The following is a 24,477-nucleotide window of genomic DNA, read 5'->3' as shown; positions in this document are numbered from 1 at the left end:
TTGGGGAGGCCATGAAATGCCCCCCCAAGTGGGAGCAGGCTGAGCCTTGGTGGGGGGTGGGAGGAGGGGTGGGAGAAGGGCCCCAGAGGGTTGGGGGGCATTTTGCATGCAAAATGCCACCCCTGGCAACACAAGCCTCCCCCAGCTGTCAGTGGTAGAGATTAGAGCACCTACTTGGGGAGGCCATGAAATGCCCCCCCCAAGTGGGAGCAGGCTGAGCCTTGGTGGGGGGTGGGAGGAGGGGTGGGAGAAGGGCCCCTGAGGGCTGGGGGGCATTTTGCATGCAAAATGCCACCCCTGGCAAAGGAAGCCTGCCTCTTCATTTTTTCCCCATAGGAAATAATGAAGAAAGATCAGCAGCAGCATGCTAACAATATGCTGCTCCTTCGCTTTCTTATGGGAGGATGGGGGGACCTGCTTTGGGGGGCCATAACATGGCCCCCCAAAGTCCAATCTGTCTGAAACTTGGGTGGTTGTTAGAGAAGGGTTAGAGGAAGGTCCCCACCAATTTTGGGCTTATTTGGTGGGAAAATGCCTCCTCCAGGTGTCCTGGAAGACGGAGGCATTTTCCCATAGAAAAAAGCCGAAAGAATGCCGAAAGAATGCCGAAAGAATCCCGAAAGTCGAAAGCCGAAAGAGATTCTTGTTTCGGCTTTCGGCTTTAACGATAGAGAATCTTCTTTCGGCTTTCTACTTTCGGCTATAGCCGAAAATTTTTGGCTTGCACACCCCTAGTTACAAGTAAAAAAACAACCTCCAAGGTGCCTAACCTCTTGCTTGGGGTGTGGGAAGAAAAAAGGGACAGCTCCCATCTGCAGGTACCCAAAGACAGGAGTGAACAGGTATGGTAGCCTCCAGGTGCAACAGAAGAATGGGCTGTGTCTAATGTGGGATTCCAGTGGTGTGGCAAGGAGGTTGCGCTGTGAGCCAGGAATTCTGCAGTTTGAAATTTACCTCAGCCCTTAACTCACCAGGTGGCCATAGGCAAGCAATGGCCCAAGGCTCACCCTGCCCCCCACGGAGGCAAGTTGTGGATAATATAATCTATCTGTAAAGATGTTGAATAACTTTGAATATCCAAAGGGGTATGTAAATGCTTATTAGTAGGAGTGGCATCTTCATCACTAAAACTGTTGGCTCTTTGGGTCCACCTTTCTCCAAAAGTGTTTCTTACCCAATGAGGAGGTCTCCTTGTGGGTTGGGGGAATTAGCATGCAAGGAGAGGCAGTGAGAGGACTTTGGGATCTCCACTTGTGTATACGAGGATTGTCCCAGCTAGAGAACTCTTTTAATGACCAGACAGAGGATTTTTATTGAAAATAATAAAGATCAACAGCATGCAACAACACACACATAACACACAGAGCTAACTAGAAAGCAGTGGAGGAAATTGGATAAAGTTTGAGGGATTGGGTGATAGCTATCATTCAGAAAAGGATATCTGGGAGAGAGAGCATTGAGTGACCGGCGCCTCAAGGTGGAAGAGCTCAGATGGAGGTCCAAGGGTGGATGCTGGATCTGAAGGCATGCACACAGATATGGGGGAAGGGTTGTCCAATTATACTATGGAATGTACCCTGGGGCAAGATTGCATCTTCTGCCCCAAAACAATGACTTAATGATTGTCTCTGCGGCGAGACAATGAACTAGTGAACCGTCTTTAGGGTGAGACAATGAACTGGGTAGGATAAGGTCTTCCCACATGGAACTAAAGTTATCAACAATTATTGACGACCCACGATATATGTGTGGGTAAGCCTATCAGAGCCCTGAGTCACCTAAGAATAGGAGAGTGGATAAGGGAAAATCAGTAGGGTGTGTTGTGGTGATTAGTTCAGGAATGCTGGGAAGACCCTTTGTCTTAGGATCTTTGCCCAACTCCAGGGTGTGGGGGCTGAGAGCTGACCTCACCTGACCTCTCATATGCTAGCATGTTCTGTCTCCCAGCTGGGATTTGGCTTCCATATTTCTGCCTGCTTGGGAAGTATTTTGCGTTTGAAACCCATGCAGAGAAGGGGTTGATGCATAGTCATATTCATAAGTCTTGTTAATATTATGAGGACAAGTCTGACTGCTAACAATGACTGCTAACATGTTAGGCCCCCAGTTTCTGTTCTAGACAGGTAGATCTCAGTAACTTCACTGCAGTCCAAAACTGCATGAGTTAAAGCTTTATTGATAACCTACGAGTTCAGCAATCCATTACAGGGCCATTGCCAGGAACATAATTCTATACCAAGCCACAAGCCTATATTGAAATCTAATTATAGCTCAGTTCCCTCCTTCCTAGCTACAGTGCATTTAAGGCAAAAGTGGCTATGCAGGAAAGCAGAGAGGATGTTTTGGAAAGTTCAGAATTTCCAAGGTTATATATCCATGACAACGGTTCTTCTTCCCAGGCTGAACGTTTGAGTTAGACGGATAAGTTGGAGACAGATAAGCTCAGGAGGGCCCCCCCTCCTCTGCACACTTTCACAGGACTGACACACGAGATGGCCGCAGCTGTCTCTAACCTAAAAGCACAATGTCTGTTATAGTCCAGTCCTTGACCCCAGCCTTTATACAGTAGCCCAGGGGTTTGGCTCCCCTGAGGTATGGCAGGGGATGCTAAGACCCTGACAGTTGGTCACCCGTGGAGAAAGGGAAGAATAGCAGAGGCTAATTAAGGCATGGATGGGCCTTCTGATGCATACTCGAGATCAATGCATGGGAATTGCTTAACACTATGGATGTAACGTCTTGGTACTTCACATCAGGTAATCCAGATCCATTTGTACTTGCTAATTCCCGATTCACTGAGAGGGATGGGACACAATAGAGAAAGGAGCCAGAGGAGTTAGCCATGTTAGTCTGTAGTAGCAAAATAGTAAAGAGTCCAGTAGCATCTTTAAGACTAACCAAGTTTATTGTAGCAAGTTGGTTAGTCTTAAAGGTGCTACTGGACTCTTTACTAATAGAGGAAGGGTGGGACACAATAGAGTTGTGAAATAGCTCCTCTATATCCCTTTTCTCGTCTGTTCTGCTGCTGATTCTTTGTTTATCCACAATGCTAACCTCAGAGAACTCCCTTCTTTCCTGCTTCCCCTTTCTCTTCTGTCTTGGTGTTCTTTCTCTGACTTCAATGAGAACATCCTAGCTTAGATAGATAGTTAGAATGTGTCTCTCTTCCTTCCAATATCAGTATGGATTTCTCTAACAATTAAAAGTCTCAATTTCTTTTCTAAAATAACAAGCCATGTGTGGACTTTATTCCAAAAAATGGCTCTCCCTTTCACAAGCATGCAGCCAGCTCCTCCTAACAAGACCAAGAAGTATATTTTGAAGCCATGAAATGGCAGATGGAGAACAGCAAGAATGCCATGACTGGGGATCATTTTTAAACTGGCATATTGAATACAGCATAATGGTATCGGTGGAGAAAATTAGTATTTCTGTGTATTTCTGCCACCACCACTCAATTGTAAGAGCCTTTCTCTCCAGCCTGAAAATGTGCCCACCCTCATCAGGTTGTATTAGGTGACACTTCTTTGTCCCTCAATGGCTATTGCCTCTGTTGTGAGTCTGTAGTGTGGCTTAAACTTTGGCATTATTCTGGACAGGTTCTTGGCCTTTCACTGCCATTTGACTGAACTGACAGCTAAAATGAACTCTCATAATAATCTGTTCAAGAAGCTCACTGGTCTCCTGAGGGCTCTAAAGCCAATACTCTGGGAACATCCACTTTAGCAATCTGTTTAGCAAGCTGCACTCCACTCTGGGTTCTGGTTCTGCATACTCATCTGGTTCATCATATTCTTGCAAGTACCTTCAGCACAATCACTCTGGGACTCTGAACTCTACACTAGGACAAAACGGTCCTGTCCCTGATACACATGTAGATTATTGTGTGGCAGATGTGAAGCAAAGTAATCCAAATCTTAAATAAAAGCAAGTAGTATCCTGCAGCTTTTCAAATTAGACAAATTGAGCACATTTACATATTTGACTTTGTGTTTCTGTTAAACTGGGGTACTTCATTAACACTGCAATTGTGGGAAGGGGGTGAAAGAGCACAGGCTGTGCCTGTGTATCTTCCAGACACTCCACTGCATCTTTGAGATACACCAGTAGAAGGAATAGGTGGCAATGCACCTCAACTAAGCACCAACACGGGGATGCTATGGAACAACAGCTATGCAAGTCACTACAACAGCAGGAGAAGGCATGTGCAGGGGGCATGATCAGAGTTAGTTGGCTCCCTGAGCCACTCCAGCCACAGAATGCCAGAGAACCCCAACAGTAGCAAAAAGTTACTTCATTGAAAAAGACAGCATAGGTGAAATACCAACTGCCCCTCCACAGCCACAGCCCTGCCCAATAATCCTAGAGGATAACAGAATTCTGACTACAGCAGAAACCATAGAATCATAGGGTTGGAAGGGACTACAAGTGTTCCCCGCTACATCTCAACAATGGGGTACTGGAGTGTCGACGCAAACCACCCAACAGATTGGATTACAAATAGGTCCTGCTACCACACAGCAGACAGAATTACAGATGAGGCTTGCTATCACACAGCAGAGTGGATTACAAATGCCTCCATTTGGGAGGATGCCTGGAGCCATTCCCTGTCAAGGGGACCAGGGAATTCCATCGACAGCTCAACCGGCCGACTCAACTCTTGGTGCCGCAGCTGCAGCAGCCACCATTGCTCCCAAGGCACAATCAAGAACCACCAGTAAGTGCTCCCAGGCAAGACGCACCGCAAGATTCACTGCCCTTAGGGGCATTTAGAAGGCCCTAGAATCAAAGAGTGGGCACAAGGCCATTGCAGCCCCAGGGGATTGGAACCCAACTGGGCCAACACCCTCATCACCCACCGCTTCTAGTTCTAGCACCCGAGAGACCAAGACCACAACCAGGGCCTCAACTGCCATGAGACATCCCTCCCCAACAACCTCTTGGGAAGGTACTTCATTACCAACCCCAATTAGGGCCACAACCGGGGGGGGGGGGGGTCCTGTACTACCTCTGCCACCAGGGCCCCAAGATGTGCAAACACTAGGACTACCAGTGTAACTTGTGCAAGAAGTGAATCCCGGGTGGCCAAAGCTTGATGCAAGTTTCAACGGAGCCCCAGAGAAACTGGGATTTTTTATGGTCCAGACTTTAGAGTTCTTCCAAAACTGGGGCCACCTGTTCCCTAACAAACACAGTTGGGTGAGTCATTTGGGATCGTGGTTGAGCGGACCTGCGGCCGATTGGTATGTAACCCTATACGAGGTCAATGTACCGGAATTAGGGACTCTAGATGCATTTGTGCAGACGCTGAATGCCCAATTTGAAGATCCTCTGGAGGAAGAAAGTGCTAGAACCAAGCTTAAAATCATCCAACAAGGGCACAAGCCAGTGCGCAAATATGCAGCTGAATTCAGACGATATGCTGCCAAGATCCATGACTGGACTGAGGAAATGAAAATAGAATTGTTCCGGGATGGGCTAAACGTAGAGTTAGTTGCAAAAGCTATAGTACAAGACAACCCCAGAACCCTGCTGGGATGGATCCAGCTGGTGTTTGAGGTCAAAAACCAAGACCAAATAGTAAAGCTACTTAAGGCACGCCCGAGCATGGGAATCAAAGAATGAAGGAGACCCAACTCATAACTTCCAGGAATGAAGAGAACTTCATGCTGGCAACATGGCTAATGTATCCAATGTGGGGGGTTTGAACATTTTGCAGCAGAGTGCCCAAGTAGAAGGGGTCCCACAGGAAAAAGCCAACCCCCGAATAAACCAGCACAGTCCACTAAAGCGGCACCCAAAAAGACTTTCCAGAAACAGAACAAACCCAAACCTGGCCTGGAGGCCATGGAAACGTCCACTGAACCATCCCCTGAGGGGGAGGAGGACTCAGCCACCCCGCAAATGGGAAACGCCAATGGCCTGCCATGAAAGGTCCCGATGGCTGGTCCAGACCCAACCAACGCCAAAGGTGAGACACAAAGGGGCCTTACTTTTTATGCCAGTGACTATAGTTAATCTGAAAAAGGGAACTCATATGCGAGTACAAGCGTTAATAGACTCGGGCTGCTCTCAAGATCTAATAGCCCCTGCTCTAGTGACCGGACTGGGACTAGACATAACAGAACTAGAGAAGCCTATTGCATTTGAACAACTGGATGGGTCCCACATGATGTCAGGTTCAGAATGCTGTCTTGTATGCTTTTGCTTAACCGACTCCATATTTAATCCTTTCAGTGTTTAAGTGCTCTCTCCCCAGGTGCCAAGATTCCCAGGCAGCTATCTCGCAGAAGAGGATTGTTTTGGCTACCGACGTTCCACCAAGAATCAGCCTTGGGAACTTTCGCCATCCTGACCTCAAAGGGGTTGTTTTGAGAACTATGGGGGGAGGTTGGGCCTTCTGTGATCTGTTACTTTGTACCTCATGCTTTGCTAGTCATTGGTAACAATGCATATGTACCAACCTGAATATTGCATTCAGGCCAGTGGACTATAATGATCTTTTCTTCATTAAATGCTTTTTGGAAACAATGGACTATTGTCTAATTGCAGAAGGCAGACTGGAGTAAGGATACTATCTAGCCACGGTTCTGACATTTTGTTACCAATCACCTTTTCCAATGCCTAAGCTGGATCAGACGGACTCCGAAGCTGTCCCAGTCAGGGATCCTTTGTTTGACCCGTATGCCTCTCCCGGCTCTCAAGGTTTGGAATCCCTTGAACCTGCACCGAGGGGAGATAGCTCCTCGGTTACAATGATTTATACCCTCGCTCCTAGCAACACAGATACGCAGCCTAGAGCTACAGCCATGCCACTCTTCAGCTTGGCCACCCCGACGCAGTGGGGTGCAAGGCCAAGGGAAACGAGAGAGTGGAGGGCCAGCGCAATGTTTACACAGCTACAGTTGGATAGCCGGCGCAGCTTGGAATCCATACCCGAGCAAACAGGTGGCCGACCGTGGCTGTTTTGGAACAGGACGACCGAGCAAACGGAGTGGGAAACGTCCCGCCGTGGCGCCCTGAGTTGGGATTATGCAGAAGTCACCCCGTGGTCGGGGCAACAGGATGTAAGCGAGCACCAATGGGTGCAGCTCCAGAGCCGGACGATTGCCATTGACTCAGGGATTTCGGCAATCACTGGTCTGACGAAAGGAGTGTTAGCGGCAAGATCGCAAGAGGGACAAGGGTTAGAAACACCCTTGCCGTGGCAGCAGACGTTAACCATGGGGCCGCCGCCCGAAACTATACCGACTTCACAAACGATGGGAGATGTGGGGTCTACTGAATTACGGGAGGAGGAACCTACGGATAGAGTACAGCTGTTGGAGAACAGACTGTTAAGTATGGAAGAAACGGTTCCTCTTCAACCCATCTCTCCTCACCCACCTCCGCTGCGGCCAGCCCCACTCCCCTTCAACCAGCACCTGGGGCCCCACCGAGAGAGCGTCCGACACCTCTTCGGCCCAGTACATCTGGCTCCAAGAGGACCCCAGCCAACCCCCCAGCCGATTCCGGGGGCACCGGGGATTCTGCAGCCGATTCCGGGAGCGCCCTTACCGCACCAACCTCCACCTCAACCTTACCCACAATATCCTCCACAGTTACCACCGACGCCGCGGCAGCCTCCCTTACAACTCGCTCCGCTTGACGCCTACCCAATGCCGGCACCAGCTCCTAGACAAGATCTTCCCATGGGGTGGGTCAAACTGGACACTACGTTTGATGGAGACCCTTCCAAATTGGGATTTTTCCTTGTACAAGTGGTGCAATTCTTCAACCGGTGGGGGCATCTTTTCGGGAGTGAGGCCAGCCAAATAGAACACCTGGGATCACGCCTGCAAGGTAAAGCTGCCGATTGGTATGTGGGACTGTATAACGTGGGGGCCCCCGAATTAGATACGCTCCAAGGGCTAGTGGATGCGATCCGCGCCCAGTATGAAGATCCCCTAGAAGAAACCAGGGCCAGAACGGAGTTGCAAGCAATTAGACAAGGCAGCATGTCGGCTAGAGACTATGCTACAAAGTTCCGACAGCTTGCTGCCAAATGCCCGAGATGTGAGGAGTCTACCAAGATTATTGTGTTCAAGCAAGGGTTGAATCCCAAATTGCTAGACCGAGCTCTCATGCAAGATAACCCTCCTACGCTGTTAGGGTGGATACAATTAACCTGCAAAGTTGAAAATCGTTTACTAGAAGTTCGTTTAGTGGAACAACACCAACAACCTCCGGGCCAAAGACGTTCCTCCACTCCCCTCGGGGGAAGCCGGGGGGCTGGATATGCCACTCGTGGAGCAAGAGATGCTAGATGGCAACAGGGGCTCTGTTTGCAGTGTGGCCAAAGCGGTCATTTTGCGGCACAATGCCCATATCGGCCTGTGCAAAGACCTCTGCTCCAACTACGATGCCCAGCCCCCGCAGCCTACCCGGTGCCATCGCGCCCAACTCCAGCTCCAAGAGCCGCTCCAAGAGGTAGGGGGGCGTCGAGGAGAAGCCTTCCCGAGAGAGGACTGGAGTTGGAGGAACTCATGGAGGAGGATCCGACTGCCCTAACGGGGGAAGAGAATCCTGAGAGCCCCGCATTGGGAAACGAAATGGATCTGTCGTAAAGGGACCCAAACGGCAGATCAAACCTTCGGGGGTTCCGGTTCCAAACCGACCCCATGGGTCCATACTATTCATACCAGTAACGTTGGTGAATCCAAACAAGAAAATGCATATCCGCGTACAAGCTTTAATCGATTCGGGCTGTTCCAGAGATATTATCGCGCCAGCTTTAGTTAATGGACTAGTGCTTCCGATAAAAGATTTGGAAATACCGGTAATATTCGAGCAAATGGATGGTTCCAACATGAATCCAGTCACTACTGAAACCACTCCAATCCTAACCGGTATGGGACAACATTGGGAAGTAAGATCATTTGTCATTAGTGCCACAGCGAAATACCCCTTAATCCTGGGAAGCCGGTGGTTATGCGATCATAACCCTTATATCAACTGGGCAGAGGGAAGTATCACGTTTACCCATGAATCATGTAAAAATCACCGTTGGGATCAAAACTGGGGCAAGGACCCAACCATAAATGAATCTGCCCTCCTCACCCAGGAAGAAATCAACCAATACCCAAGCAATACAGAGCATACACCCGAGCCTTCACCGAGGAAGAGGCTAATGTTTTACCTCCTCACAGGAGGACGGACTGTGCCATTGAAATAATACCGGGAGCCTCACTGCCCAAGGGCCGTCTTTATCCCATGAGTCCCAACGAAAGGGAAGAGCTCCGCAAGTTCATCGATCTCAATCTCCAAAGGGGATTTATTCGCCCTGCTAACAGTCCCCATGCCGCGCCAGTGCTTTTCGTCAAAAAGAAGGACGGGGGCTTAAGACTGTGCACAGACTTTCGGGGACTTAACGCCGTCTCCTCCAGCAACGCCTACCCCATCCCGCTCATCAGAGATCTACTCAACATCGTGGCCCAAGGTAAGGTCTTTACGAAATTAGATTTAAAAGACGCTTACTTCCATGTTCGTATCCGAAAAGGGGATGAATGGAAAACCGCGTTCAATACGCCTCTCGGCCAATATGAATATTTAATTATGCCTTTTGGCCTGGCCGGGGCCCCATCGGTTTTCATGTCTATGATCAATGAAGTACTGCATGAATTTTTATATAAAGGCGTTGTGGTGTACCTAGATGATGTGTTAATCTATTCAGAGACCGAAGAGGAACACGTGGACCTTGTAAAAAGGGTCTTAACCACTCTCATGAATAACAAACTGCCCATTAAGCTCTCTAAATGTGAGTTCCACAAAACAGAACTCACTTATTTAGGCTATTGTATTTCTCAAGAGGGCTTAAAAATGGATCCAAGCAAAATACAGGCCGTATTAAATTGGCAAACCCCCGCGACCCGCAAAGAACTGCAATCATTCTTAGGCTTTGCCAACTTCTATAGAGAATTCATTGCAAATTTCGCTCAACTCACACTCCCCCTAACTGAACTATTAAAAACCAAAGACAAGGGGGACCAGGCCAGAAAGCCGAGCGCAAAACTGTCATGGACACCAGAATGCCAAACAGCGTTCAATCACCTTAAAACGCAGTTTGTCTCAGAGCCCGTCCTGCAACACCCCGATGAAAACCGCCCCTTCATAGTACAGGTTGACGCCAGCGACATGGCGATTGGGGGCGTGCTGCTACAGCGGGGGGCGGACGGAAAGCTCAAACCCTGCGCCTTCCTTTCCAGAAAGTTTTCGGAGGCGGAAAGAAATTGGAATGTATGGGAAAAGGAGGCTTTTGCTGTAAAAGCAGCTCTCACTAACTGGAGACATTGGTTAGAAGGAGCCCGTCATCCGTTCGAAGTCTGGACGGACCATAAGAATCTAGAGGCCCTTCGCAGCCCTCGCAGGCTAAACGCCAAACAACTGAGATGGGCGGAATTTTTCTCCAAATTCAACTTCACATTAAACTTTCTTCCGGGCAAAACTAACTTTTTGGCCGACGCTCTATCACGCATGCCCCAACACAAAAGCAAAAGGGAGGAGACAATTGACACAGTCTTTTCACCTACGCAATTAGGGGGCGTGGTGACCACTCGCAGCCGCACAAACCCCTCCCGTCAACCCGACCAGGGATGGAGAGAGAAGCTGAAAGCTGAAGTGGAAAAGGAGGGGGGGAATGTGCCCAAAGACAAACTGCAACAGTCCGCTCAAGGGGAATGGCTTTGGGGAGATCGCTTCTATGTATCCAAAAGTTTGCGGAAAGAAGTGTTACACCGTTGTCATGATGCCCCCACGGCGGGGCACTACGGGTACTTAAAAACGCTTCACTTAGTGCAACGCCAATTTTGGTGGCCGGGCATGCGCAAAGACATTTCCCAATATGTTGCGTCTTGCCCCATCTGCCTCAGCGCCAAATCCTGAAAGAGCAAACCCCCGGGACTCTTACAACCTTTAGAAACGCCCAATCGACCGTGGGAAATAATCTCTATGGACTTTATCACTGATTTACCCCCATCGAAGGGGCATAATTGTATTCTAGTTGTGGTTGATTTGTTTTCCAAGCAAGCTCATTTCATACCGTGCACCACGATTCCTTCCGCTAGAAAACTGGCTGACATTTTCATCAAAAACATTGTAAAAATACATTCTTTTCCATCCAAGGTGATCTCGGATCGCGGCGGACAGTTCGTTGCCAACTTCTGGCGGGAGCTTTTACAACTACTGGGCATTGAACAAGGTCTCAGTTCAAGCCATCACCCAGAAACAGATGGACAATCGGAAAAAACTAATCAGATACTAGAACAATTTCTACGTTGTTACATTAATTTCCAGCAAGATAATTGGTTTGACTTGCTACCCTTAGCGGAATTCTCCTATAATAACAGCGTCCATGCCTCCACGGGAGAAACTCCCTTCAAAGTCGTCTATGGCTTCCACTTCAAACCATTTCCGTTTGAAGCGCTCCCCCCTCCTACTACAGCTTCCAAAGACGTCACCGAATGGTGGGGGGAAGCAGCTCAACAATGGACTCAAATCAAAAAACACCTCGACAAAGCCAAACAGGATTACAAAAAGTACGCCGACCGCCACCGTGCGGCAGAATGGGATTTACAACCAGGCGATCTTGTTTATCTTTCTACAAAGAATCTGAAAGTAACACAAACCAGCCGCAAGCTAGCGTTAAAATTCTTAGGACCTTTTCCTGTTCGCAAAGTAATCAACAAAGTAACGGTTGCCTTAGATTTACCAAAAAATCTACGCCACGTGCATGATACTTTCCATGTTAGTCTATTGAAAAAAGCACCCATTGATGAACAATGGCACATTCGGGCCCCTCCAATCCCCACTTTGATTGATGACCAAACCCACTATGAGGTGCAACAAATATTGGACTCTAAAATAAAAAGAAATCAGTTATTTTACCTCATCAGGTGGAAGGACTTTGACTCTGGGTTTGATGAATGGGTGAATTCTGTACATGTTCATGCACCTAGACTTGTGAGAGCCTTTCACTCTCGTTACCCACATAAACCTGGGGGAGGAGCATCTTAGAGGGGGCAGAATGTCAGGTTCAGAATGCTGTCTTGTATCCTTTTGCTTAACTGACTCCATATTTAATCCTTTCAGTGTTTAAGTGCTCTCTCCCCAGGTGCCAAGATTCCCAGGCAGCTATCTCACAGAAGAGGATTGTTTTGGCTACTGACGTTCCACCAAGAATCGGCCTTGGGAACTTTCGCTATCCTGACTTCAAAGGGGTTGTTTTGAGAACTATGGGGGGAGGTTGGGCCTTCTGTGATCTGTTACTTTGTACCTCATGCTTTGCTAGTCATTGGTAACAATGCATATGTACCAACCTGAATATTGCATTCAGGCCAGTGGACTATAATGATCTTTTCTTCATTAAATGCTTTTTGGAAACAATGGACTATTGTCTAATTGCAGAAGGCAGACTGGAGTAAGGATACTATCTAGCCACGGTTCTGACACATGAAAGGGGAACCCACTAGCTATCAAACAGAATCTACCCCACTGGGTATGGGAAATCACTGGGAATCCAGGACTTTTATAGTAAGCACAGCCACTAAATACCCCTTGGTGCTACAGATCAGATGGCTGTGGAGTCATGACCCCCAAATCAATTGAAAGACAGGGTTGTTGTTCTTCAAAACAGGGGAATGCAGAGCACATGAATGGGCCCCAGAATGGGACTGAAATGCTCCGCCTTTATTAGAGACAGTATTACTAACACAAGAGCAAATAGAGCAGATCCCTCCAGAGTACCAGGATCTGAAACAAGTGTTTGAGGAGGAGGATGCTAATAAGCCCCCCCCCCCCGGGTGCCATGGACTGCACTATTAAACTCATCCCCAGGCAAAAACTTCCAAGAGGAAAACTGCACTCAATGAATAGAGAGGAGTGGAAGAAGCTCAGAGTTTTCACTGACAAAAACCTAGCACGAGGATTCATCTGCCCAGCCAGCTCCCCCCATGCAGCTCCAGTTTTGTTCTGGAAAAAAAGGATGGCAGACTAAGACTTTGTACTGACGACAGAGGAATAAATGCTGTTTCAATGCCGAATGCATACCCTCTCCCTCTCATCAAAGATTTACTGAGCGTGGTCGCTCGAGGGAAAATCTCTAAATTGGACTTGAAGGACGCTTACTTCAGGGTAAGAATTCGAGAGGGGGATGAATGGAAAACCGCTTTCAACACCCCTTTGGGGCAATTCGAATACCGGGTGATGCCGTTCGGGCTTCAAGGGACCCCTGATGTTTTTATGTATTTAATTAATTAAGTAATACATGATTACCTGTACAAAAGTGTAGTGGTTTATCTAGATGATGTGTTTATTTATTCTCCAGATAAAAAAAATCACATGTAGAACTGGTCAGGAAAGTGTTAAAAGCCCTGAAGGACAATCATTTGCCTATAAAGATGTCAAAGTGTGAATTCCCCAAAGAGGAATTGGATTTTTTAGGCTATAGAGTCTTGGGGCATGGGTTGAAAATGGACTCAAATAAAATCCAAGCAGTAGTGGGGTGGGAGCCCCCCCCCCCCAAACCAGAAGACAGTTACATTCCTTCCTAGGATTCGCTAACTTCTATCGCCCCTTCATTAAAAACTTTGCCTAAATTTCCCTCCTTTAACTGATTTGCTCAAAACCAAAGGGAAAGGTCTACAAGGGGCCAAACCAAGTGCAAAATTAAATTGGTTGCAAAAATGCCAAGAAGCATTCGACCAACTAAAAAGAACATTCACTTCCGAGCCTGCTCTGCAGCACTCCGATGAGAACCATAAGTTCATCGTACAAGTGGATGCAAGTGACGTAGCCATGGGAGGAGTCTTGTTACAAGCAGATGACGATGAAAAGTTACACCCCTGTGCATACGTATCCAAAAAGTTCTCTGAGACTGAACGCCATTGGGCAGTATGGGACAAAGAGGCTGGGGCCATTAAGTTAGCACTGTCTAAGTGGAGGCACTGGCTAGAAGGAGCAAAAGTGTCATTTAAATATGGACTGATCATAAAAACTTAGAAGCTTTATGTAACCCCTTCAGACTTGGTGCCAAGCAACTGTGGCGGGTGAAGTTTGTCTCCAAATTCAATTTAATGTTGAAACACTTCCCTGGCAAAACAAATGTCTTTCAACAACACAAAGCAAAGCCGGTGTAGAGAAACAACTCAAAACAACTTTTGCAAATGCATACAAAAGTTTTTACTAGTTATATTAGCTAAATAGCTAAAGTGCACAGACAAGTGTATAGAATAGATATCAAAGTGAACCTATATATACGCTCAGATACAATATAACGGTATAATATAGTCGTCTAATACATGCAAAGAGTTCATAAATCAATTGATTCCTTTGCTTCAATCATATAGTGTGTGGGTCAATAGACTCTTTTTTCTTCAGTCGTATTGCACAATGGCCAGAAGGGTGGTATTAAATCCAGAACACTTATTCCAATGTATAGCTGGGCATATTCCTCAGCTACGGGTTGCAGCCAGCAATATTTCCAATACCCGTTTCGTGGTCAAAACTTCATCAGGCAGTAATGTGTAATCTGGACTGTAAGAAATATATTCAATAAAATCACAACCACAAAGGTAATACGTGCAATAAAATATTTGCTATACAAATTCACAGTACTTACTGTTCACCACACCAATGACTCACATCCACGACCCAAACAAATCAGTAAGTACGGAGCAGTGCCAGTATAGGGCTACAAACCAATTACACTCTATAAATACCAAAAGTAATTACAAAGCATAACCGTTATTTTTGCAGGTTGTAATGTAACAGCCAATGAAATATTGCCAACATGTTATACAAAATTCAAAAGGTGCAAGCATAACCAATGAAAAATCCCCAGGTCAGATTGACAAAATATGTATTTCTTAAAGAGCAACCCCCATTCTCTACAGGACCTCACAAGTAACAGGATAAGTCTAATTCATTATTTAACCCGTATGAATGAAGGCTGTTGAGTCGAAAAATCCAGGATGCTTCCAACTGAAGAACTTGTCTAGCACAATCAATATATTTGAACGTATCTACCGTTCCCACCACAGAAATTTTAATCTCCTTAAGATGATGATTCTTCTTTAAAAAATGGTCTACCAGTGTTGCTTCCATGTTCCTATTTCTTATGCGGGAGAGGTGTTCTTGAATTCTTAATTTTAAAGGTCTATTTGTGCTCCCTATATAAGATAAAGGACAGCTGCATTGTACAATGTAAATAACATGTGAGGTCTTGCAAGTGGAAAAAGACTCTGAAACTAGAGGGCGGCTCAAATTTAGTACTCTAATTTCTGATAGCTTGACCATGTATTGGCAGACGTTGCAGTCTCCGCAGGGAAAGTGGCCTGTAACAACTGGTCTTAAAGTGGCAGCACTCTTAAATTCTGACTGCACCAAATAGTCCCTCAGGTTTTTAGTTCTGCGATAGCCAATCTTAGGGACAGTTTAGCATCCTTTGAGGCCTGAGACTAAGTGCCAATGTCTGCAGATCACCTGAACAATTGCTGGAGCTATTTGGGTATAATCTATTGCCCATCGTATATTATGGTCCGCTAACTGATTCTTAGGGGTCAGTAATTGGCTCCGATGGTAAGATGCAGCCTTGGTTTTTGCCCTATTCAGTATCGCTTGTGGATATCCCCTCTGTTGAAAATAACCGTCTAGAGCCTTGCTCCCTGTCCTATAATCACCCTGGTCAGTAGAGTTACGTTTCATCCTCAAGTACTGCCGTACAGGGATGTTGTTCTTAAGATGGGCAGGGTGAAAAGAAGAATAATGGAGGTAAGAACAACGGTCCGTAGGTTTTCTAAATGGACGGACCCCCAAAGTGTTCTCTGTACACTTATAAATGATAACATCCAAAAAATTAACTCACTGAAAACTACCTTGCCATGTGAACTTGATATTGGCATCCAGTGTGTTAAGCCACTCAACTAGGGGTTCGGCCAGATCCCCCCGCTTCAAAATGATTAGAATATCATCAATGAAGCGCCAATAAAAGATGATATTATCAAATGCAGGGTTAGATTCTGTCTTCAGAATGTGCTCTCTCTCCAAACGAGCCATGAAAAGATTTGCAATGCTAGGGGCAGCTGAACAGCCCATGGCCACCCCTTTTACTTGATAGTAATATTGATTGTCAAATTTGAAGTAATTATGCTCCCAAATAATATCCAAAATGCTCAGGAGGAAAGGGGTGGAGGGGCATTGAGAATGTCTAAGGTAAAGCGCTTCCTCCACCACCTCCCGTGCTCCTTGATGAGGAATGGAGGTGTATAATGAGCAAATATCTAAAGTCATCAAGAATGCCTGACTGGGGATCGAAAGTGGTTCCAACAAATTTATCAGTGACATCGTATCCTTAAGGTAGGCAGGAGTAAGCTGAACAAGGGGTTGCAAAAAATGGTCCAAAAATGTAGCTAAAGGTTCCAACACAGAATTAGAACCAGAGACGATGGGTCTCCCTGGTGGAGGGTGGCCCCTTTATGGATTTTAGGCAGTGTGTAAAAAACTGGAGTCCGAGGGCTTTTATTTACATGGGCCCTGTGAGTCTTATCATCAATTTCACCGGCTAACATAGCCTCATCTAACACAATCTTGATGATATTCTGAATTTGTGACAGCGGGTTAAAGGCAATGGATTTATAATCTGTCCTAATATTCAGCTGACGTCTGACCTCCTGTACATATAGGGCTGTGTCTAGGATGACAATCCCTCCCCCTTTGTCTGCCGGTTTGATAACTATATTACGATCCTCCTTAAGGGATTTTAGTGCTTGCCATTCTTGAAAGGATCAATTATGTCCAGGGGGATGAAAGGACCTTTCTAGCTTAACCAAGTCCCTGCTAACAACTCTTTCAAAAGTTTCAATCATTGGATCTGTGACCGGGGGACAAAAGGCGGATTTGTACTTAATCCCGCCCAGAGGAGGCACTGAGGGACTATCTCCAAAGAATTTTTTAAGTTTAATTAGTCTGACAAGACAAAACAGATCTACCCTAGTTCTAAAGGCATTGTATTTGGGGGTGGGAACAAAACCTAAGCCTTTGTTGAGAACCGTTCTTTCTAAGGGGGTAATCACCCTAGAAGATAGATTAAATACTAGATCTTCATCCGCCCCCTCCTCGATGGGCGTGATTGTTGCCTGCCTAAAAAAAGATCCCTAGGCTGGAATGGCACAGTTCTGTTTCTTAAAGAGCGCACACTGGAGCCTTCGTCCCCTGACGTATCTGTTTCCGAAGGCTCCGTGGTTTCAAAATCTGACCCCATATCTACTGAACGTGCCCAAGTGACCCTTTTGCATGGTTTAGGGTTAACGTTGAAACACTTCCCTGGCAAAACAAATTTCTTAGCAGACATGCTTTTGCACATGCCCCAACATGAAAGCCAGAGGGAGGAGGTGATAGATACAATGTTTTTGCCCGCTCAGTTGGGAGGGGCAGTAACTAATTGCAGCAAACTGAAAAGCAAAACCGCTCCCCTAGACCTTCCTCTTGGGAGGACACAGTAAAACAGGAAACTGAAAAGGAGGGGGACATGGTACCCAAAGTAGAATTACAACAAGGGGGAAATGGTAACTGGTACAAGAACAATAAACTCTATATTCCAGCCAGTATGAGAAGTGAAGTACTGAAACAGTGTCATGATTCCAAACTGGCTGGGCATTTTGGATATTTAAAAACACTGCGCCTGGCACAAAGGCAATTTTGGTGGCCAAATATGAGGAAGGACATTTCCCAGTGTGTGTCTTCTTGCCAAACATGCATCATGGGGAAATCTAGGAACGGAAAACCTCCAGGACTACTACAGCCACTAGAAACCCCTGCCAGACCATGGTCGGTAATTTCAATGGACTTTATCACCAACTTCCCCCCTTCCGAGGGGAACTCTGTAATCTTGGTGATTGTGGATTTATTTTCCAAGCAGGCTCATTTCATACCCTGCACTACCATCCCCACTGCAAAGGCTGGGGCTGCCCTTGGCCATCTGCTATGCCCATATACAGATTCCCAATATTTGTTTAAATAGCCTGCTCCTGGACTATTTTAACGACTTTTTAAAAATTATTATTGATTTTATGTTTTTGTGACTTCTAATGTATTTTTTTGAATGTTGTTAGCCGACCTGAGCCCATCTGTGGGGAGGGTGGGGTATAAATCAAATCAAATCAAATCAAATCAAATCAAATCAAATCAAATCAAATCAAATCAAATCAAATCAAATCAAATCAAATCAAATCAAATCAAATCAAATCAAATCAAATCAAATCAAATCAAGAAAGAAAGAAAGAAAGAAAGAAAGAAAGAAAGAAAGAAAGAAAGAAAGAAAGAAAGAAAGAAAGAAAGAAAGAAAGAAAATAGCTACTTTATTTATGCAGCATGTTGTCAGACTGCACTCATTTCCAAATAAGGTCATTTCTGATCGTACAGTACAATTCGTTGCCAACTTCTGGCAGGAGCAACTCAAATTAACAGGAATGGAACAAGGGCTTAGCTTCGCCCACCATCCTCAGACTGCTGGACAAACAAAAAGAACTAATCAAGTGTTAAAACAATTCTGAAGATGTTACATCAATAATCAACAAGATAATTGAATTGATTTTCTGGCTTTCGCTGAGTATGCATATAACAACTCAGTACACAGTTCCACAGGTGATTCTCCCTTCATGATCACTCATGGCTATGAAGGAACTGCAATGCTTTTTACCCAAACCCCTACTTCCCCACAACCAGGAGACCTAGGGGAATGGTGGGCTAACCTTTTTTTTTTTTGAAAAATTTTTTATTGGGTTAGAGCATTATTATTTTTACATTACATTCAATTTTCCCCTAATTTTTCGTTTCTAACCCCCTCCCTTTCCCCCCCTTTTGTTGACTTCCAACAGCTTTCCCACCCTCTGTCCCTTTTCACTTACTTCTATAAAATTGGGAATGGTGGGCTAACCTAACAGCCCAATGGGAAACCATTACAAAGGCTTTAGACAAAGCCAAAGAGGACTACAAATAAATTGCTGACAAAAAATGGTCTCCGCAATGGAAATTACAGAAAGGAGACTATGTGTACATCTCTACTCAGCACCTCCGAGGGGAGCAACCCAGTAAAAAACTTGGATGGAAATTTTTAGGACCCTTTCCTGTTAGAAAAATAATCAATGAAATGACAGTAGTGGTGGAACTACCAAAAAACTTACGTCAAACTTACCCAGTATTTCACTTCAGCTTTCTAAAGAAAGCTCCCCCTCCAGACAAATGGCATCATGAACGGGGAGCCCCCCACCCCATCCTAGTGGATGGCCAAGTTCATCACGAAATAGAGAGCATTCTGGACTCAAAGCTTAAATACAATAAGCTTTCTTACCTTGTACATTGGAAATACTTTGACCGTTGCTTCCAGGAATGGGTTGAAAACTCTAACATGGATGCCCCCAAGCTCATAAAGAAATTCCATGAACTATATGCTGACAAATCTGGACCCCTCTAAAGGGAAGAGAGGATCTTTGTGGGAGCAGAATGTCATGCCTGTGTACTTCCATGCCATAATTCTTTGTTTGTTTGTTGTATTGCTTGTGCCACAATATGCTGAAGCTATACTGATTGATTACTAATTACTAGTGATGTGTTCTCTTTCTGCTCATTCATAACCATATTGCAGATGTTACTTCCTTAGGGCCCAGAATGGGCCTCTGCTGTTATCTTAGAGAAATATGCGAGTCTTGGCTAACCGTGACCTTGGTGTGTCTAAATTCCAGCTTTCACTGCTATTCCCGCAATACTTCATTGTATGCCTGATATATAGTCATAACTAAAGAGATTCTCACAGGACTCTTGTAAGCTTGCATGCCAAAACCTTAACTGTCATTTGGAGCGCTGGAAAATCAACTATAACAGAGATTGCTTGATTTGAATTGTCACTTCTGCCAAACTCTGATGAAGTACAGACCTGAACTGCACAGATTCTAATAAGGCTACTTCTGCTGGAACCAAGGTGTGTTCACTGTGGATGGGCTTGAGGGGTCTACCTGCCAGGGACTGAAGAGAACTTCCTTCTCCCTAAATGGCACAATATACATGTGACAAGCACATATTTCACAATAGTATCTGCTATGCATACATGTATAATGGAACCATGATTAGCCACGGTACCAATGCACGTACACATCGGCCAATTCATAGGAATGTGGGAAGCATCCATCAGAACAGATGGATAGCAGTGGATGCTAGCTTTCTGTAGATGGCGAATGTGCTGCATTGCATCAGTAGTCAGACTACTGGCTCCTATGTCCAAAGGTGAAAAAAATGTTTCTCTTCCAAAGTCTTCACCTCCTGGCAACTATGCCATTCATAAAAGTAGGTGAGATATGACAGAGTGTGATCTCAGAACATCTCTTTAGAGGAAGAACCACTAATTTGGCATTAGCTTTTGTAATGTCATGTAAAAGCACCAAGCAGCTGTGGATTTTTTTCCAATATAAATTGCTCCCTCTTCCTGGTTCTTATTAGCCCCAACTAGGGTGGGTGGGAGTTTCCATATACATGTAAAGGAAGCAGGGTGGGTGGCGGTACTTTAAAAACCAAAAAACATGCACAATTTTCCCCTTGGCCAGGTTCTGATACCAGAACTCCACCAAGCTGGGAGAAAATATGTTGCATTCAGCTACAGGTAAACAAGGTTTAAATCCCCTCACCCCAAAACATGGTTTTTGCTTCAAAATTATCTCCCACCCCAGGTTGAGGATCTCAGAAAAAGAAAAAAACATTCATTCAGACACCAGTGCATGCTTTCAAGTGAAAATAAAAACCATGATTAGCAGAGGTATTATGAGGTGGGGAATTTCTTTTTCAGAAATTCACTTTTTTTAGATAGAGCCTTTGACTCCTCTTATTAGAATTGCATCCTAGGGTACTGAAGGAATTGCATTACAGATGCAATTTTGGAGCCTCTATTGATCATCTTTGAAAATTCTTGGGAAATAGCTGAAGTGACAGAAGATTGGAGGTGGGCAAATGCTGTCTCCGTCTTCAAGAAGTGGGGAAAGAAAGACCCAGGTAACTACCGACCTATCAGCTTGATGTCCATACTTTGAAAAGTTTTAGAACAAATCATCTTGAGCATTTATAAAAGAAGGCGTCAGTTTTGGGCACCGCAATTTAAGAAGGACGGCAACAAAGATGATGAGGGATTTGGAGACCAAGTCCTAAGAGGAAAGGTTTAGGGATCTGGGTATATTTAGCCTGGAGAGGCGGCGACTTAGAGGTGATCTGATAGCCCTGTTCAAGTATTTGAAGGACTGTCACATGGAGGATGGAGCAGGGTTGTTTTCTGTTTCTCCAGAGGGTTGGACCAGAACCAATAGGTTAAAATTAAATCAAAAGAGTTTTCAGATAACATCAGGAAGAACTTCCTGATGTTTAGAGTGGTCCTTCAATGGAACAGGCTTCCTTGGAAGGGGGTGGACTTCCCTTCTTTGGAGGATTTTAAGAAGAGGCTAGATGGCTGTATGACTGCAAGGATGACTCAATATGAATTCAGGCAGATTAGGAGAGGGAGGGCATGAGAAAATAAGCTGGTGCTATGCTCTAGTGGCCCTTTCTTATAGACCCAGGGCTATGCCAATTGCCACTTGGGGGTCAGAAAGGAATTTTCCTCCAGGCCAGATTGACCAGGAACCCTGAGGGGTTTTTTTTTTTTTGCCTTCCTCTGAGCATAGAGGTGCAGTCACTGAGGGAGGGGGTGGGGAGGAGTGAATTCCCTGCATTGTGCTGGGAGTAGGACTAAATGGCCTTGGGGATTCCTTTTATCTCTATATCTCTGTGTTTCTATGTCAGTCTTTTCATGCTGGCTCTCTGCCAACATAATGCACACACTCATGCACTCATGCACATGTGTGCACGCACGCACGCACACACACACACTGCTGAAAGAAGACGCCAGAGAAGACTTGCCTTTTCCCAGCAATATACTCTTAAATAGAGTAGGTGTGTGTGAAAGAAAGACTGATATGAAATTCAGCCAGTGTGGTGGATTTCCTGCACATGGGAGTAATATATTGAATTACATGTATGTCCAAAGCATAAAAGAGAGATATTTCTTTTCCACATATGCAGAGAGCTGCATGACCCCAAAGAACCCAGTGGTGGGATATTCCTTAGGAGACAAAGAGAGCTATTCTCTTTCCTTCTGTGACTTTTTTTCTACACAGGAAGGGGAAATAGGGGTGAAACGACTTCGCAGTGTGCATTTCAATATGTGAGGGATTATAAGAGGGGTAATTTCAAGATCTTTGCTCCTTGCATATGCACAGATAGCATATTGTTTTTGATGCTTTTTAATTTAAAAAAACCCTCCCCTCTCTCACCCAGCCCTTAAAATCCATACCTAAAATCTGGTGACAGATTTGGGCTTTACCATTATATGGTTGCCATAGTTAAAAGTGAACCCTGGTGTTTGATCTCTGTCACTGGGAAAAGGAGGAGGGGAAAAAAGTGTCATTGAGAGATGGAGCACTATTAGAAACCTTCTTGACGCCCAGCCTTCAAACTGCTTCATAGTAGCAGGTCAATCAGGTTGATTGAATTTAAGCACTGGACCAGCATCTCTACTTCCTCTCCTTCACACCCTTTTGGCACCCCGGCCTCAAATTGTCATCAGTTCACTAATCAATTAACTTATGGCCCTAAGTGTAGATGGAGGAGCCCTGGAAAAATGTGCCCTGGAGCAGAGCGGAAAGCAGTTCTGGATTTCTAAAAAACAATTAAGACTAAACACTAAAACCTGCAGAAGCCACTTTTTTTTTTTAAGTAGAAAATAAAGTGGGGGGAACAAATATTGAGTGGATAACAGCAAGTACGGCCTGGCACTAAAAATGCATAACGATGATACCAGATAGAGGAAGTGGAAGAGAATTGTCCAAAGCTCAAAAGTAGCTTTAACAGGCTTCTATGATGGACCCCCCTCCCCCTTCATTCCCCCACTATGAGGCAGATTTTCCTGCCAAAAATCAAGTTTTTCTGCTTTGGGTGAGCAACCCTAAGTAGCATGTCTCTATTTGTGGTTTGAAAGTCTGTTTGTCTCACCCTGAATAAGCAGTGATAATTTTAGCTTTTTAGCCCAGCCCAAAAACTCGAGAGGGGAAAAGCAGGAGCCCTCTTCCTTTGAAATGGAAATGGCACTGGAGACTGTATACTATTTTAAAAAACAGCTTTATTGAACAGGTAGGGATGGAATAAGAATAGTCAGGGAATGGAAGTGCTGAGGTAGAATTTGTTGATAGTACAGATTACACGATGAGTAGCATGCAAAATATTTCCCTTTAAGCTTAGTTTCTGATATTCTTGGTTCTTGACAGTGAGAGGTGTTTTACTTAATTCTTTAGTTACAGCAACAATGTTACTTTACAGAGTTCCATTTGACAACTCAGGTTTACTGGAGTTAGTTTAAAACTCTTTTCCCTTCACAAGAGACCTAGGGTCCTCCTCAAAGCCAACCCCTCTTTAGAAATTGGGCAGGAATTAATCTTCTTCTCCTAAGAAGATACAATCCTTCTGCATTTGGTTTAACTGGGAGTTACAACTAGAGATGGACATGGACAGCAATACGAACCAAAAAAAGACACCCCAATCCGTTGTTCATGAGCAAGCTATTCGTGAGGCCCCGTTCTCAGTGAACATGTGTTTGTTCCATGTATTCTTTGTGGCATTCGTCAGCTGTTCGTAAAGCCAGACAGTCTAGCGCCTTTCAATCGATTCCCCTGGCAACATAGGCATGGACTGTCTGAACTCTAGAGAAGATTAGCATATCAAGCACCAATCCATATGCAAAAGAACCTCCTCAGGATACAGTGAAGCCTCCCTCCATTAGCATTCCACACCCTGGGAAACTCTTACAGGATGACTCAGCCCAAACCCACCTTCCTGAGTAGATATAAATACCTGCCAACATCTTCTCCACACTGTGACACTGAGAGATCTCTGTCTTTTGGTGCTACAGCTCTGAAGATGCCAGTCACAGCTGCTGGCGAAACGTCAGGAACTACAATGCCAAGACTACGGCTATACAGCCCGGAAAATCCACAACAACCATTGTCTGAACTCTGTCTGAACTCCTTCTGGCTTTCCTTTTGGCTTGTAACCCGTCAAAGTAGCTTCCAGCAGACAGTCCAGTTTTTTCCACTGTGAAAAGAAAATGACAGAAAAGGGAGGGACCCATGGATCATGGCTTTACCAGGGTCCAATCTCTCTGAAACTTGGGGGGTCTTCAGAGGATAGTGAGGACTATGTCCCCTGCAAACTTGGTGGGTCTTGGACATTGGGAAGGTCAGTTTGTAACCCCTCAAAGTAGCTTCCATCAGACAGTCCAGATTTTGCCACTGTGAAGAGAAAATGACATGAAAGTCATTTTCATGTCATTGCCCCCTCTCTGCTCCTGATACCAGCTGGGTGAACACAGAAAGCAGG

The sequence above is a fragment of the Eublepharis macularius genome, chromosome 13, assembly GCF_028583425.1.
Source record: "Eublepharis macularius isolate TG4126 chromosome 13, MPM_Emac_v1.0, whole genome shotgun sequence".
Classification (NCBI taxonomy): domain Eukaryota; kingdom Metazoa; phylum Chordata; class Lepidosauria; order Squamata; family Eublepharidae; genus Eublepharis; species Eublepharis macularius.
Note: the sequence above shows the minus strand (reverse complement) of the source record.